General features: G+C 44.0%; 1 non-coding gene across 1 annotated transcript; it reads right to left on the reverse strand.

The window, feature by feature from the left end:
- Positions 1-7,611: 7,611 nt before the first annotated feature.
- Positions 7,612-7,717, reverse strand: LOC126205378 (U6 spliceosomal RNA). The gene has a single exon (XR_007540566.1). It is a non-coding gene; the product is annotated as a U6 spliceosomal RNA (small nuclear RNA).
- Positions 7,718-16,735: the final 9,018 nt, after the last annotated feature.

The following is a 16,735-nucleotide window of genomic DNA, read 5'->3' on the forward strand; positions in this document are numbered from 1 at the left end:
TGAAAGAAGAGTTTCATAACTTTCTGAACAGCATGGCGGCGACCTGGTATGACATGGGCATACAAAAACTGCCACAGCTTCTACAAAAATGCATCGACAGAAATAGTGATTATGTCGAAAAATAGCTAAATGTTCAAGCTGTAAACTGATGTAAACCGTTGTAGAAATAGACAGGTCTATGTACTTATAAAAAAATAGGCGACCTAACTTTTGGGATTACTCTCGTAATACCTTACTACAATCAGAGGAACTATTCTCAGGAAGGTTGGAAACCACTGCTTTATGTGTCGTCAGAGACGCCGTGCCTTCAGTTACAGTGGAAACAGCACTTCAAATGCAGAAATTAAATACAGCGGACGAGCTCCAGCACGTATCTATAGTAACATTGTTTATAGGTGAAAGAGAGTGCTCGTCGAGCATTACGGATTGTAACAAGAAGACCGAAGGCTCTTGAAGTCCAAAGGAGGACCGAGTAAAACCTTAAATGCAAGGTGGAGCACGCAACTCGCTGGCCGTATCGCGGGCGAGACTCGTCGAGTGTGTACGGGGCAGGAAGAGCGCCGGGTGGGCGGGAGACGCTAAGTGCAGTGAGCTCGGCGCTGGGGCCGCAAAGCAGAGAGGAAGTGCAGGAGAGCGGCGCAGTTAGGTCGCGCTACGGCCGCAACGAGCGCTGCTTCTGGTTACTGCCTCGCTACGTGCTCCAGTTAAATGTTTGGTGCGGGGCGGGCCCGTTCCGCAAGCAGCCGCTGCCGTTGCCGGGCCGCGTCTGATCTAAACAACTGACGCAGCCGCTGTTCTCTCGAAATAACGCCACTTGACCCGTGCGTCAGACGAAGGAAGGAAAGAGCAGGTTTCGCAGAAAGTGTGAAAGCCTTCCAGGAGGAGAAAAGAAAAAAGTCGCAAAGACAAGTACAAAACTTACAATATTATATCTTCTTAAAGTTACAAACATTATTGGCTTCCGTAAAGCTCTACAAAATACACGATCACGCAAATTGCCCAAAAACCACTTTGCACCACTCTTACGGTTTGCCTAGTACATTTTTTTATCGGTAATCTGTATGTCAACATGCATTTTGACGACAGGAAATCGCTACGTATTGTCATATTGTGTAATGGAAATAAAAGTAAACGTACACTCAGTGAGCCCGCCCGGTTGGCCGTGAGGGAAGGAGCGCCTGGTCCCCGGTACGAATCCGCCCGGCGGATTTGTGTCGAGGTTCGATGAATGGTTTTTAGGCGGTTTTCCATCTGCCTCGGCGAATGCCGGCTGGTTCCTTTATTCCGCCTCAGTTACACTATGTCGGCGATTGCTGCACAAACAAGTTCTCCAAGTAAGCGTACACCACCACACCACCATTACTCTACCACGCAAACATAGGGGTTACACTCGTCTAGTGTGAGACGTTCCATGGGTGTCCACCGGGGGCCGAACCGCACAATAACCTTGTGTTCGGTGTGGGGTGCCGGAGGGGTGAAGTGGACTGCAGTAGTCGTCGTGGGGTTGTGGACCACCGCGGCTGCGGCGGGGACGGAGCCTCTCCATCGTTTCTGGGTCCCCGGTTAACATACACTATAGTACAATACACTCAGTGAGGTTCAGCAGGCTGTTCGTTCTCAAATCGGAGCGGGACAATGCTGACTTTGTACAATGTCCACCATGCCACTAGAAAAAGCATTGCCACTTCATGAATGCCATCACACGAAGAAGTGCGCCTGCGTACCTGAGGAGTCGGCACTGCAAAACGCCATCCGAGGGGGCGGTGTTCCTTTCCCGGCCGGATCAAAGATATTCTCCGCCAGGGATTGGGTGTTGTATTGTCTTCATCCTTATGGACACACAAGTCGCTCACGTGGCGTCAACTTCAGACACTTGCACCAGGCGATGGATCCACCTGACGAGAGGCCATAGCCAAACGCACATTTCATATCATCACGGTAAGACACCCGCCGTATTGGCGTGCACTAGTGTGGTTTCATGCGAACATTCAACTCCTATCACGAAACACGAAAAATGAATTTCTGGTCTCCAGGGGTCACATCAGATCAATAACAGCACCTAATGACGCCCCCTACAAATTATGGCTCTTAAGTCTACCGATGAGAATGCAGTAGAACTGTGTGCTGCGTTTATGGACGCACTAGATGGCCTCCGCCTACGCAGACAGTACTTAACTCTCTCCATGCGATCGATTTCGGCTCCAGGGGTCCAGTTCGAACAACCGTACAAGTCCTCTAGCAACGTGAAGTACGAAGAGGGTGGGGAAGTTAACACAAGCAATGGAACCAGGGTAAATGCGGATTGGTTCTCTCCACCAAAGAGTGCACGATTTGTCTGACATCTGTTCATAAACTGTCTTATCGCATTTCCGTTTGAATCGCACCTCTATTCCTTCCCTGTTCAATAAGAGCTTCCTTATTTAAGCGCTCACCTCCCGCAGAAGAACCTCGGGCAAAAACTTGTCAGCAGGTGATAGGCAACTTATCAGGTAGCACAAGGGAGAGTGTGAGCTGTTGTCAACAACTGGAGGCTGGAAACCTCATGCAGGTAAAGTCGCCTCACATTTCCTACCATTCTCCCTGTTCTGACTGTGTGCGCAATCAGGGGGGCCGGTTTTCACTTCCATACATTAGTGCGTAATAACCGTGCAAAATAAGATGACATATTTTGAGTTTACGAGAAACTGAAATTTAATTTAGTGGGTACAACAGTTCCAGTAAATAGGCCAGTAATTATTTAGGAAGCTTACTGGAACAGTTTTCCAACAAGTTAGTGGTGAGTCCGAATGCGTGAACGTAAATTATGTTACTGTCTCGAAAATGGGTCTCTTACAATTATCACGCTTGACGGCACAGTATGAAAAGAGTAATACATTTTATGTAGACGTAACTTGTCTGTTCCTTTTAGCAAATTCCTATCTGTCACGTCTGAAACTGTACTAGATGCATTTTATCATGATGAGAATTTTAGCAAGGAGGGAGTGACGATACGCACTTGCCCCATTGCTGATGGCGTGCAGCAATTGAAGTAGGTGAGCAAGGATACAGATGTAATTTGCCATCTCTTTTAAAGCGTGAGTAAACTGCCAAGCGAGTACGCGAATTAGCGAAAACTTGGATGACAGGAATACACTTTGTCACATCGACAAAAGCGTTTCATTACATAATGATCGAAGAAACCCAATATTTTACTTTTTGTAGACGACTATGTTATCTACGCGAAAAATGTTTCGCTGCTTAACATATAACATTTTTTCGTTTCTCCAGTTCCAACCAGCAAACTTTAATCTATATGTGAAGGAATTATAAAAATGACAAAACAGTTTTAGCGGAAGTATATTGTTTAACAGCATTTACAATACATTAATGTTCAGGACTGTAAAAGTCGAGGAACACGAATGTCCTACCTGCACTGATTAAAGCCTCGGCAAATGTGGGCTGGTTCCCCTTATTCCGCCTCAGCTACACTATGTCGGCGATTGCTGCGCAAACAAGTTCTCCACGTACATGTACACCACCGTTACTCTACCACGCAAACATAGGGGTTTCACTCGTCTGGTGTGAGACGTTTCCTGGGGGGTCCGCCGGGGTTGAACCGCACAATAACCCTGGGTTCCGTGTGGGGCGGCGGAGGGGTGAAGTGGACTGCGGTAGTCGTCGTGGGGTTGCGGACAACAGCGGCTGCGGCGGGGACGGAGCCTCTCCGACGTTTCTTGGTCCCCGGTTAACATAACATAATATAACATCACCAGATCAATCTCTTTGTCGCAGACACATGGAGGAGTAAATGTCGATGTTACAGATTCTGACGACGAAGACTACCAGGCAGCCAGTGGAAACTCTGCAACGTGCAGTTTCAAGACTGTTTCAGTTGACGATAATATTGAGGCAATTCAGACGCTGAGCAAACATGTAATAACCGAAGATTAGAAGAAGATAAAGATCACGAAAAGGAAGCAAAGAGGAACATTGAATACCAGCCTGTCATGGAAGCGATTAGTGCGACTCTCATATATGTCTCTGCAGAAGACTTGAATCACTTGATAACGTCATATGTGAGCTTCATCATATATGAAACTCAGTGCTTAAGCAGAAGGGCAGCCTGAAACAAGAGTTATTTTACCGTGTTATTCATGTACCCTCAAAAATGCAGCGCGTACTTTATTGCATGAACTACCTAGTTTTCGATTTCAGTATGGACGTACTTCTTTCTGTAACTTTCGGAATGTCTGTATGTAGCTCCATGTTAGCGTTATTTCATACAGAAGCAGTCACTTCCCCCTGACTCTCCGCTGTACTAGCGGACACCTGAAAGGGTCTTAACATGGTTCTGCTGTACATCCCTCATTCATAGCTTGAATTACGTTGATTAAAATGAATTGGATGCTACTTCTATTTAGTTTTCTATTAGACAGACAAACAAAATGCTTTATACAAATGTACAGAAGGCAGATGTGGAGTGCGATTCTATACTTTGTTGCAAGGTCATATGGAAGGCAATTATACCAACTCCATAGCTGTGATGCAAATAATGTCGCCTTTAGTTTCTGGATCCGGTGATAAATCTCCTAATTCTAACAGTATAACATGACAGTGAAAACAGAGGTTCTTCAATTTCATCTAGCTGTGAAAGTTGCGTCACGCACGGAGTCCATTTCTGTGACAGTACTCTTTTGTGCAACAGTACGTGAAAGGATCTTACTACATTGTAAAGAAGAACCTTTTCGTCTTGTATGACAAACAACGCGCTTTACAAAGACTCGCCCCTTTTAAAGTGCGAGGAACGCCACAGTCATTACCGCGAAGAACCTCCGAGGAGAACAAGTCTTCCAAATCAGAGGAAATGCAAGACCTTCATAAGCGGGATGGGTGTGCAGCATATTTTTTGCACAACGGAGTCGGCGAAGAATGTTTTTAATTAAGGGAAGAGCCGCGGCCGACTCGGCAGCTGCGCGCGCCCCGTGCAGCTGCGCCGTGGGCGGCAGCTGGCGCGCCCTTCGCAGCCGCGGCCGCAGCTGCAGCTGCCCTGCGCGAGCGCCGAAGCCACGGCGGCGGCTGCCCGTCCGGGCTGCTCTGCGCGGTCGCCCGCCGTGCAGTGTCTCCTAACTGCGGGGAGGGAAAGCGGGCTGGCGTCTAGCCTCGCAGTATCATCACCAAGGGAAGACAAACACTACCGCATAGGAACCAAGAAGGTGACCTTACAGACTGCTCTGCTCTCTTAGATTTTCTTCATACTAACAGGATTTGAAGGTCACTACTCGGACATAAGTTTTCTAATTCAGGATGACGTAATCCCCCCACCCAAAAAAAGGAAAGATTTAAGTGTTCGTTTTCCCACGCGCTGTTCGAGAGAGGAGCGGCAGAGAAATTGCTCGAAGTTGGTCCGATGAACCTTCCGCGAGGCACTTAATTGTGAATCGCAGAGTAATCATGTAGATGTAGACTAGCAACATTTTTTACTTTTATTTTTAATTTACCTATTTACTAACAACCAAATCTTAATTAACAATTACTGACATAATTTTTAATTAAAATGGCTTCCTAAGTACCTTTTTATTTTTAAATACTGAATCAGAACTCCACCGACAGACTTTTGGAAGTTGTCTAGGGATACAAGGGACCAACTGTCTGCGACGGCTCATAATTATAATGTACTCGGTTTGTTACCGCCATCTCTTTTTCTTTTGAGAAAATACCTTCACTACAGTGAAGAAGCCTACAATATGCAATAACCAAAACATACGACACACACCAGAGACTAACACAACAACCCTCAGACGAAACATGTTCACTTTTATTACAATGTGTTCAATTCGTTTTGTCAGAGAACTGCACAGCACTTAAGAAACGGAGAACTGTGGAGGAGGAGGAGATTAGTGTTTAACGTCCCGTCGACAACGAGGTCATCAGAGACGGAGCGCAAGCTCGGGTGAGGGAAGGATGGGGAAGGAAATCGGCCGTGCCCTTCCAAAGGAACCATCCCGGCATTTGCCTGAAGCGATTTAGGGAAATCATGGAAAACCTAAATCAGGATGGCCGGAGACGGGATTGAACCGTCGTCCTCCCGAATGCGAGTCCAGTGTGCTAACCACTGCGCCACCTCGCTCGGTGGAGAACTGTTGTTCAAAAGCCGACCACCATGAGCACAGCAGGGCGCACAGCGACGCGCTATCGACTGTCTTACATACTCAAGAATTCGATGGGTTTTGCTTACTACTTCAGCGACTCTGATAATCCTAACAACCATATCCGTGCGAGTATCAACCGGAGTCTCATAAACTACGGTCTTCACACTGAAGAAGCAATCTGTTTGTGCCATTCCTGGTGACCGAGCTGGTCATGGAACAGGGCCACCGGGACTAGCCCATTGTCATCCAAACTGTGTTTCAATGTGGTACCCAACATAAGAGAGAAAATGCGCCGGTGCCCAGTCATGTTGAAACAACGTAAGCCGAGGCAGCCTCAACGACACATCTTCTGGGAACTAAGGGAGGGCATATTGACCGAACGTTTTGTACATGACTCCGTTCAGTGTTCTAGTAAGCAACGTTTGCTGATAGCATCGACAAACCAGTGCGTGAGGATTTTTGTCATCCCATACATAGCTATCCCTCCAGTTAAACATGCTCTCTGCTGTATACAGCCGGCCGGAGTGGCCGAGCGGTTCTAGGCGCTTCAGTCTGGAACCGCGCGACACCTACGGTCGCAGGTTCGAATCCTGCCTCGGACATGGATGTGTGTGTCGTCCTTCGGTTACTTAGGTTTAAGTAGTTCTAAGTTCTAGGGGACTGATGACCTCAGATATTAATTCCCATAGTGCTCAGAGCCATTTGAACCATTTTTTGTTGTATACTCCGGTCTCGACCGTGAACAACACGAAAGCAGGAAAATTGTTATTTTCTGTACATTGCTGTAGACAGCAACTTGCAAACGCCACTGGTAATGTGAGGGCCGCAGGCTGTAATAATTGCACCTTCAACGGATGATACGCAAGCATTTGTAGTTCATTTAAGACCCTCAAAAGAAAAAAGTTGAATGCCCTGAGTTCTGCGGTCGTGCAACGCGCTGACTACTAGAAGCAGGGTTGTCACGAATCACATGCGGCACTTTCTCTTCCATATCGGCTGTTCCACCATATATCGCAAAAGCAGTAACTTCTATTCCAAAACGGAAGGATCCAGTTTCCCGAAGGCGCCGATGTTAGTTTCACGTCCTGTGTTACGATATGGAACGAGTCATATTACATTCACATTACAAATTTATAAATATGACAACATCATGATCATTTGTGTCTATTTTTTAATATACAGATGGGATATAGTAATTCCCTCCAACCACTTTCTACACGTTACAACAACAGAAATTTTTCTACGTAACTGCAGTACTCCAGGAGACAGCCTTTTCAGTTTGTTTTCAAATTTTATTTTGCTGTCAGTCAGACATTTTATATCACTAGTTATGTGATAAAAATTTGTTTGCAGCATTGTGCAACCCTTTTTGTGCAAAGGGAAACCCTAACGTGGAACAATGTACGTTATTTTTTCTTCTGATATCGTAATTATGTACATAATTGTTCCTTTTGAACTGAAACGGATTATTTACAGTGAACTTAAAACTGTGGAACGCATAACGATTATGCGTGTCGTCCTTGCGCAGAGGCCTTGGTAATCTTTTCTGTGTGGTTCAAATTCTAGAATATGTACCGCCGAAGCGGTACAGATGCACAAGTACTGTGACGTGGCTGCCGACGCTGCGGGAACAGCTCATCGTGGTGTTGTTGCGCTGCTCTTCCACTGCATTCAGTGAACCCAAACACTATCCACAGTACGGAATGGTGTCGCTACTGACGCACTACTAACGTTGCCGGAAAGCACACAACCGAGCAGTACAGGATGCAAACTGGAGCCCTGGACATTATCGTCACAGCAAGTACCGTGAGCGAATGCGTTGACATTTACACTGTTGTGAAGTATTTTCAGTGCTACACAAATACAAAGCTAATAGGGATCTAGGGATATGAAACGAAACCAAATGCAGTAACTCTGGAACCTGCCGCCGAAGACCATGGTCCCATACACCAAGATATTCACAGAGTATCGGACTAGATTTGCGAACAAAATCGAGAGATGTAAAGCTAAATTCGGGCGTACCCCAAGTAAGTGTGAGAGGACCGTTCCTGTTTCAATGTATATAAATTATCTAGTACGAAGCATCGGAAGCCCTTTAAGTCTGTTCCCTGATGATGCGGTTGTCTACAAGGCAGCAACTCCAGAAGACATGTTCAACAATGTGAAATGGCAGATGTTACAAGAGAGGCGGTGTACATCACGTAGAGTTTTACTATTAAAATTTCAAGACACTTTCCACCAAGAGTCGGACAACATATTACTTACTCGCACATACGTTTTGCGAAATGACCACAACGAGGAAATTCGCATCATTCGCGAATGGAACAGGGAAGGGGAGATCAGTGAGTCGTACCAGAAGTACCCTCCACCACACACTTTCAGGTGGCTTGAGAAGTGCTGATGTAAATGTCGACTAAGAAGGTGTCCCTCAATAACCTCTGAAAGTATGACACATACAATCCACATAAATAATACTGTTTGATCTATAGAAATACAAAACTATTTTATTGTATATTTGACTTTTGCATATTTGTATCCAATTTTAATTCACTGTGAATACTGACATTTTCATGCAATTAAATGCGAATAAAATCGAAGAAGCCACTCCGTAAGGTTCCCTTGTAAGGTGAAGTGACATTCAACCGGCCGCTAATGCTCACAATCAGTCTCGTGCCGGACTGGAGACAACGAACAGAGGTACCCTCTCCAGTCATTGTCGTGTACCGCGTCGTTGTTGTGGTATACTCTTGAGTTCTTGCTGAGGCTTGAACTGATAACGTTCGGTTCGCTGTGTCTAACCAAAGTACAGAAAGTGTCCGAACTTAGTCGCTTTGTGTAAGTATGTACGAGCAATCTTTAGGAAACCGTCTGAGGTACACCACCAGCCCAGGTGCCGTACGGAGACATGCTAAATATAAATGTTCTTACGGTGCATCTACTCGATTTTATGACAATACAGGACTCACTGGTATTTAAATGCAGTATGTTATCCTGGTTGTCGAATCCTGCACAGACAGAGACTAATTTCGTATGTGCGCCAAGGAAATATAACAACCCGTCTACCAGGTACACATATTTTACGTGAATGACTTAGCGGCAACTGTTAGTTATATTTACAGCTGTACGTAGTCAAATTCTGAGTACAGATACAGGTAATCTAAGGAAGGTCTCGTGGCTGTAATTTTAAAGCAATGTATGGTTGTGCACTTCACCATAATAAAGAGTCACGTGGGGTCACATGCCATACAAAAACACAGAAATAACGCTAAAGGGAAGCATCTGAAGTGGATTATTGATAATTCGGGCTCCATTGTAGGTCAAATAATCGGCTGGTATAGATTTCGTGGTAGCATGTTGAAAAACTGCACTGCAGCTATTAAAGACACTGCTTAAAATCCTTTGTATGGCTGCACCGGAATAGTGGTTGTGTAGTAGCGACGTGACGATAGTCTAGACTATAGTCTAGCATGTACAGGGATTGAACCAAAACTACATCAACAAGATTTCGCGAGATGTTTAGCGGTTTTTAAGTGTTTATCGTTATAAGGGTCCCGTGTCTTTGGTGGCTTGTAACACAGCAATTGCATCCAGACTGATTTCTCACCCCACTGACCTTTCTCTTTCGCACTGTAACATCTGCACAACACTGCAAGTGTCGACGACATGCACTGTCCATTCCCTCTCAGTACTTTTCAGCAGTAATATACACTTCACTCACCGCTCTCAAGCTTGCATTCAGTACTCTTTGGTTCTGTCAGGAGTTTATTTTTCCGGCAGCTTTATTTGTAAGTTGATAATGATACATAGTAGTATGATTAGGTTTACTGACACACAGTACCTGCAAAAAAAATTGCGTTATACCGGGTGATAAAAAAGATAGTTGTTGTTGTTGTTGTTGTTGTTGTGGTCTTCAGTCCTGAGACTGGTTTGATGCAGCTCTCCATGCTACTCTATCCTGTGCAAGCTTCTTCATCTCCCAGTACCTACTGCAACCTACATCCTTCTGAATCTGCTTAGTGTATTCATCTCTTGGTCTCCCTCTACGATTTTTACCCTCCACGCTGCCCTCCAATGCTAAATTTGTGATCCCTTGATGCCTCAAAACATGTCCTACCAACCGGTCCCTTCTTCTAGTCAAGTTGTGCCACAAACTTCTCTTCTCCCCAATCCTATTCAATACCTCCTCATTAGTTACGTGATCTACCCACCTTATCTTCAGCATTCTTCTGTAGCACCACATTTCGAAAGCTTCTATTCTCTTCTTGTCCAAACTGGTTATCGTCCATGTTTCACTTCCATACATGGCTACACTCCATACAAACACTTTCAGAAACGACTTCCTGACACTTAAATCTATACTCGATGTTAACAAATTTCTCTTCTTCAGAAACGATTTCCTTGCCATTGCCAGTCTACATTTTATATCCTCTCTACTTCGACCATCATCAGTTATTTTACTCACTAAATAGCAAAACTCCTTTACTACGTTAAGTGTCTCATTTCCTAATCTAATCCCCTCAGCATCACCCGATTTAATTTGACTGCATTCCATTATCCTCGTTTTGCTTTTGTTGATGTTCATCTTATATCCTCCTTTCAAGACACTGTCCATTCCGTTCAACTGCTCTTCCAAGTCCTTTGCTGTCTCTGACAGAATTACAATGTCATCGGCGAACCTCAAAGTTTTTACTTCTTCTCCATGAATTTTAATACCTACTCCGAATTTTTCTTTTGTTTCCTTTACTGCTTGCTCAATATACAGATTGAATAACATCGGGGAGAGGCTAAAACCCTGTCTCACTCCTTTCCCAACCACTGCTTCCCTTTCTTGCCCCTCGACTCTTATAACTGCCATCTGGTTTCTGTACAAATTGTAAATAGCCTTTCGCTCCCTGTATTTTACCCCTGCCACCTTCAGAATTTGAAAGGAGTATTCCAGTTAACGTTGTCAAAAGCTTTCTCTAAGTCCACAAATGCTAGAAACGTAGGTTTGCCTTTTCTTAATCTTTCTTCGAAGATGAGTCGTAAGGTTAGTATTGCCTCACGTGTTCCAACATTTCTACGGAATCCAAACTGATCTTCCCCGAGGTCCGCTTCTACCAGTTTTTCCATTCGTCTGTAAAGAATTCGCGTTAGTATGTTGCAGCTGTGACTTATTAAACTGATAGTTCGGTAATTTTCACATCTGTCAACACCTGCTTTCTTTGGGATTGGAATTATTATATTCTTCTTGAAGTCTGTGGATATTTCGCCTGTCTCATACATCTTGCTCACCAGATGGTAGAGTTTTGTCATGAATGGTTCTCCCAAGCCCGTCAGTAGTTCTAATGGAATGTTGTCTACTCCCGGGGCCTTCTTTCGACTCAGGTCTTTCAGTGCTCTGTCAAACTCTTCCTTCCACCTTTCTGCCTTCCCTTCTTTGCTTAGAACTGGGTTGCCATCTGAGCTCTTGATATTCATACAAGTGGTTCTCTTCTCTCCAAAGGTCTCTTTAATTTTCCTGTAGGCAGTATCTACCCCTAGTGAGACAAGCCTCTACATCCTTACATTTGTCCTCTAGACATCCCTGCTTAGCCATTTTGCACTTCCTGTCGATCTCATTTTCGAGACGTTTGTATTCCTTTTTGCCTGCTTCATTTACTGCATTTTTATATTTTCTCCTTTCATCAATTAAATTCAATATTTCTTCTGTTACCCAAGGATTTCTATTAGCCCTCGTCTTTTTACCTACTTGATCCTCTGCTGCCTTCACTACTTCATCCCTCAGAGCTAACCATTCTTCTTCTACTGTATTTCTTTCCCCCATTCCTGTCAATTGTTCCCTTATGCTCTCCCTGAAACTCTCTACAACCTCTGGTTCTTTCAGTTTATCCAGGTCCCATCTCCTTAAATTCCCACCTTTTTGCAGTTTCTTCAGTTTCAATCTGCAGTTCATAACCAATAGATTGTGGTCAGAATCCACATCGGCCCCTGGAAATGTCTTACAGTTTAAAACCTGGTTCCTAAATCTCTGTCTTAGCATTATATAATCTATCTGATACCTTTTAGTATCTCCAGGATTCTTCCAGGTATACAACCTTCTATTATGATTCTTGAACCAAGTGTTAGCTATGATTAAGTTATGCTCTGTGCCAAATTCTACAAGGCGGCTACCTCTTTCATTTCTTAGCCCCAATCCATATTCACCTACTATGTTTCCTTCTCTCCCTTTTCCTACTGACGAATTCCAGTCACCCATGACTATTAAATTTTCGTCTCCCTTCACTACCTGAATAATTTCTTTTATCTCGTCATACATTTCATCAATTTCTTCATCATCTGCAGAGCTAGTTGGCATATAAACTTGTACTACTGTAGTAGGCATGGGCTTTGTGTCTATCTTTGCCACAATAATGCGTTCACTATGCTGTTTGTAGTACCTAACCCGCACTCCAATTTTTTTATTCATTATTAAACCTACTCCTGCATTACCCCTATTTGATTTTGTATTTATAACCCTGTAATCACCTGACCAAAAGTCTTGTTCGTCCTGCCACCGAACTTCACTAATTCCCACTATATCTAACTTTAACCTATCCATTTCCCTTTTTAAATTTTCTAACCTACCTGCCCGATTAAGGGATCTGACATTCCACGCTCCGATCCGTAGAACGCCAGTTTTCTTTCTCCTGATAACGACGTCCTCTTGAGTAGTCCCCGCCCGGAGTCCGAATGGGGGACTATTTTACCTCCGGAATATTTTACCCAAGAGGATGCCATCATCATTTAATCATACAGTAAAGCTGCATGTCCTCGGGAAAATTTACGGCTGTGGTTTCCCCTTGCTTTCAGCCGTTCGCAGTACCAGCACAGCAAGGCCGTTTTGGTTAATGTTACAAGGCCAGATCAGTCAATCATCCAGATTGTTGCCCCTGCAACTACTGAAAAGGCTGCTGCCCCTCTTCAGGAACCACATGTTTGTCTGGCCTCTCAACAGATACCCCTCCGTTGTGGTTGCACCTACGGTACGGCCATCTGTATCGCTGAGGCACGCAAGCCTCCCCATCAACAAGGTCCATGGTTCATGGGGGGGGAGGGGGGGGAAGTTAGTATAAATTTGAAAACTTAATAAACCACGGAATAATGTAGATAGAGAGGTACAAATTGACACACATGCTTGGAATGACATTATTCCGTGATTTATTCAGTTTTCAAATTCATACTGACTTGTTGATCACCCGGTATATATTTGCACTGTACTGTGCCGCGCTGTACGCTGACGAAACAGACTGAAAAATGCTATGACAAAAATACACAGTTTCGTCTGAGAAATTTGGCACTGCTCTATGATATGTGGTGTACGTTTTGGTAACTGCTTTCTCAGCGCCGTGGACGTACTTTCAAAGAAAGAAACGTAGTTGGGTAACAAACCCAGTAATTCTTAATTACATTATTACTCCGTTACGAGACACCAGCGACACTATTCATCTTCTACCAAAGTAATCGGATTATGTCCCTGAACAACTACCGAAATTTTGTCGGCGGGGCTCTGGTTCCCGTCGTTCTGGGAAAGGCGGTGCAGATTTGAAGTACGTCCTTCTTAAGTTCAATTTCTACTGAGAGAAGATCACTGCGCGGACCGCGTGTACCTGATGCTGTGCTTTTCATCGGTCACGAGTGCTGACACTCCCGGCTGTCGTACTGACAGATGATGCCCACTGCCTAGACGCGTGCGCAGCCGCTGGCGGTGTGAGAGGCAGGCACTTACCTGCGCCGCCGTCGCGTGCCGAGCCCCTATTCTACTCGATCAAAGCAACGCCGCACGCGACGCGATCAGCAGCAGGTGTCATATGCGCTGCGCTGCACTCCACTGCTTACTTGCCCGCCACATCAGACACAGCACGCGTCGCATTTTGTTCTGCGTAAATTCTACACACAACGATCTGATGTCTCCCGTGCTATTGCCTGCGTAAGCAGCATTGGGCACACTCTTTTAAATAACTGGATTGCCACCACCAGTGACCATTCGCGCACCGAGTCCAGTCGCTGCTACGGTCTCCTTCCATCTCTTGGTTGGCCGATCCACTTACTTCTTTCCTCTGGATATGTAATATACAACCCCTTTTCCTACAATATTTTACTGTGTTTATACATACCGATCGGTTATAATTAACGAGCAACTACTACCAGGGGCCCAGTGTGGGTTGCAATTATCGTATGGCGGCGAAATTTGGTAGCTATTCTAACGCATTAATGCAGAACCGATTTATCAATGAAAGAAATTAGTTCCAGTTTTGGCCATGAGTTACAAATCTGGCGCCGTAAATGCAAGAAAGTCGTACAGAAATTTTTCCCTGCGTAATTTATTAGGAACGAGACATGGGCAGAAATTGTCAAAAATGTGACGAACACACAATGTACGCTTTATTATTAACCGCCACTTACAGAATGTGCTCAATATGAGCGCTGGAGACATCGAAGCGATGCTATACAGCGCCAGGTTTGCACCTGGTGGCCGAACTGTTTTCAGCGTAAATCGGTTGCATATTATCGCATTAGCATGTTTACCAAATTTCGCTGCCATACGATAAATACAGTCCTCGCTTGACTTATATGATTAGCTACACTTTAATTGTAACCAGGAGGTACATCGCAAGCAGGATACTTTTCAGTTACTCGCGTCAGTATGACTATTACAGAGAACATTCCGGCCAGTAAAGGCGGCTAATCCGCAGGCTGCCTGTACCTGCAAAAAAACACCCGATATTTCCGGAACGGAAGCGAAAATGACTGAAAAAATGGCATCCCCCCTAATCAAAAAAGAATGCACACGTCGATTTCATATCGTGTCAGTTATTATTTAGTCAAGATTTTGTACCGATTATAGTTCTTAAATCAACTGCACAAGTGTCTCAAATTTTCTGAGAGTGCTTTTAAAATGGTATGTCTTTCTAAATGTACTAAATTACTAAGTACTGAAATAAACAAATTGTTATCAGATTAAAATATTTTATATATGTTTTACTTTACTTTCTTTTACATAGTTACGCTCAGTTATGGACCGCGATTGAACTTATTTCGCTTAAATGCTTGCTTTCTTCTTCTCCCAAAATGTCTTCATCTTTTCAGTGTGGCTTTTTTTAAGTTCTTTTGTCCGTGTTCTCTTGGATGTAACAGTTGCTTTAGCTTTAAATTCGAGCTTGTCAGTTACAGTTTTCAATGCAGCTCTGTCTCGTAGAATTTGGTTTGTGATGCCTATTTCCCGATAATATTTTCTAATTTCAAGTTCAAATGGCTCTGAGCACTATGCGACTTAACTTCTGAGGTCATCAGTCGCCTAGAACTTAGAACTAATTAAACCTAACTAACCTAAGGGCATCACATAGATCCATGCCCGAGGCGGGAATCGAACCTGCGACCGTCTAATTTCAAGTATTCCATTTGTTTCTAACTTTCATTAAGAGGGCAATGTAAAGAATCCTTTTGGTCAGTCTGTTTCATTCTGAGAATGCAGCCATAAGATTCTGATCCCCTTTTCCTGAAAGAGTCCGGGATTTGGTCTAAATTTTGATGTAACTCGTTACACTTCCGTCTCATTCACATTCTCTAAACACAAACCGCACCAAAATTTTCCTTCGAATTTTTCTTCTTTTTCTATGTCTTTAGTCAATGATCTACCTTCAATGATTACCGACGACAGTGACGCATGTAACGCTTGAGATTTGACTACTGTGATTTAATTTTGAACTGTTTTTACGAGATATTATTTCTCATTATACTTATTCCACGTAATTCTATAAGCTTTCTGTAATTTAATGATTCTCTCTCTGTTTACTTCACCATTTAATCCAGAGGGTGGGTAGGTTTCTCCGAAGTTTTTAAATTGGAAGCCCGGGTTCCCGGGTTCGATTCCCGGCGGGGTCAGGGATTTTCTCTGCCTCGTGATGGCTGGGTGTTGTGTGCTGTCCTTAGGTTAGTTAGGTTTAAGTAGTTCTAAGTTCTGGGGGACTTATGACCACAGCAGTTGAGTCCCATAGTGCTCAGAGCCATTTGAACCATTTAAATTGGAATACTTGAGATGTTCTGCCGAACTGTGTAAACATAGGTAGTCCATCTGCGTCTCTATCAGAACCTTCCACGTACTAAGCTTTTTCTTTAAAAACTTTTGGTCCACTTCCAGCTGCTATTTCATACAGTTTTTCAAGGAAATTAATCGCCACTTTGCTGTTGTTTGAACAGATCGCTAGGTCGTCTGCACAAGCTAAATATCACAAACCAATTTTAGTTTCCCGTCGTCTGTCAATAGTCATTCCTGTTATTTTATTTTCCCATGTCCTAATGACTTTTGCTAGTTCAAGAATGAACGTTAAGGGAAATTGAAGACTTCCTTGTCAGACGCCTATTTTTATTTCAAACGATTCAAATATATTGCCTTTAAATCTAACTTGTGAGCTGGTATCAGTTAATGTCTGTTTAATCAACTGTTTCGTCTTTCTATCCACTTTAAACTCTTCTAGCACACTAACAAAGCAGCGTTCGCCTGCCCTTGAGTATTTTCGTAACGATCTTGAGAATTGGTTCCACGTAGGTCCTGCCTTTCCTAAAACCTGCTTGATAGTTGCCAATTA

This window comes from Schistocerca nitens, chromosome 1 (genome assembly GCF_023898315.1).
Source record: "Schistocerca nitens isolate TAMUIC-IGC-003100 chromosome 1, iqSchNite1.1, whole genome shotgun sequence".
NCBI lineage: Eukaryota > Metazoa > Arthropoda > Insecta > Orthoptera > Acrididae > Schistocerca > Schistocerca nitens.